Raw genomic sequence first — 1,876 nt, forward strand, 5'->3', positions numbered from 1 at the left:
CTGGGTAAAGTGAGGCTGAGACCTGCCAGGCTGCATTCCCAGGAGGTTAGGCCTTCTAAGTCACAGGATGAGATAGGAGGTCGGCACAAGATACAGGACATAAAGACCTTGCTGATAAAGCAGGTCGCAGTAAAGAAGCTGGCCAAAGCCCACCAAAACCAAGGTGGCCACGAGAGTGACCTCTGATTGTCCTCACGGCTCATTATATGCTAATTAGAATGCATTAGCTGCTAAAAGGCGCTCCCACCAGCGCCATGACAGTTTACAGATGCCATGGCAACGTCTGGAGGTTATACCTTATATGGTCTCAAAAGGGAGGGGAGAAAGTCTCAGTTCTGGGAATTGCCCACCCCTTTCCTGGAAAACTCATGAATAATCCACCCCTTGTTTAGTGTATGATCAAGAAATAACCATGAAGATGGGCAGCCAGCAGCCTTTGGGGCCGCTCTGCCTACGGAGTAGCCTTTTTTTTTTTTTTTTTTTTTTGAGATGGTGTCTCACTCTGTTGCCCAGGCTGCAGCGCAATAGCGTGATCTCGGCTCACTACAACCTCCTCCTCCCAGGTTCAAGCAATTCTCCTGCCTCAGCCTTCCTAGTAGCTGGGATTACAGGCACCCACCACCACACCCAGCTAATTTTTCGTATTTTAGTAGAGACAGGGTTTTGCCATGTTGGACCAGGCTGGTCTCGAACTCCTCACCTCAGGTGATCCACCTGCCTCGGCATCCCAAAGTTACGGGATTACAGGAGTGAGCCACTGCGCCTGGCCAGAGTGGCCATTCTTTTATTCGTTTTCTTTCCTAATAAACTTCCTTTCACTTTATGGACTCGCCCCGAATTCTTTCTTCTGTGAGATCCAAGAACCCTCTCTTGGGGTCTGGATCGGTACCCTTTCCAGTAACAAACTTGCTTAACCTCTCAGACCCTTCGTCTCTTCATCTGTAACCAAAGATAAAGCCTACCCCGAGGTTCCAAGAGTGAAGAGAGAAGGCTTGGGAAACGAGGGGCAGAGTTGGTGTGCAGAACCAGGCAGCCAGTCCCTTTGTTTTGTGGTGGGGGGAGGTCAGGGCTTGGCTGGCTGAGACCTAAGCCCACCGGTCTCCAGCCCCGCTCTGCCCTTCGGAGGCTGGTTCCCAGGCAACAACCACCGCAACAACAACCCCTTCAGCAGAGTGGGCATGAGATGAAGAGATGTCCAGTGGACACGTGCCCAGCCCTATGCAGCCGATGGTCTCACAGCCCAGAAGCCGGCTGCCCCGATTTTAGAAGGAGGCGGCCGTGATCCCCAGGTTAACTCAGTCACCTTCCCACACACATTCAGCATGCGCCCACTGCATGGGCTGCAGAAACTGCCTTGGGCAGGTGCAGGGAACTCCAGGAGTGTTCCAGGCCCTCCCAGAGGGGCTCCTGGGACTGCAGCTGAAATCACACTCCTTGTTGGGGTCCCTGGAGACTCTCCCCTGAACAGAGACGGAAAGAGCCTTGCCCAGGGTCACAGAGCTCCCTCTCCCGATTCAGAGGCAAGGGAGCGCCACCCAGCACAGCTGCCTCCACTCTCCTGGAGCCCACGTCCTTCCCTGCACTGGTTCTTCCAGGGGTAAATATCGGCCGAGTCCAGGATGGACCCCCATTTGGGATGAGGGAGCCGAGGCTCAGAGAGGGAGGGTCACCGTCCCAAGGGTATGGAATGGTCAAATGATCAGCATCCCAAGGGAACTGGCTGCCCCGCTGCTGTGCCCTTCAATAGAGAGAGCACCGTCTCCACTCAAGAGAACAGCAGGGCCAGCCAGTTCTAGGCAGGACTGGGCAGCATACAGGCCACCATCCCAAGGGTGCCCAGCAAGTCTGCATCAGCCTCACTGTCTCCATGGAGCCC

Source organism: Hylobates moloch, unplaced genomic scaffold, assembly GCF_009828535.3.
Source record: "Hylobates moloch isolate HMO894 unplaced genomic scaffold, HMol_V3 SCAFFOLD_17, whole genome shotgun sequence".
NCBI classification, from domain to species: Eukaryota; Metazoa; Chordata; class Mammalia; order Primates; family Hylobatidae; genus Hylobates; species Hylobates moloch.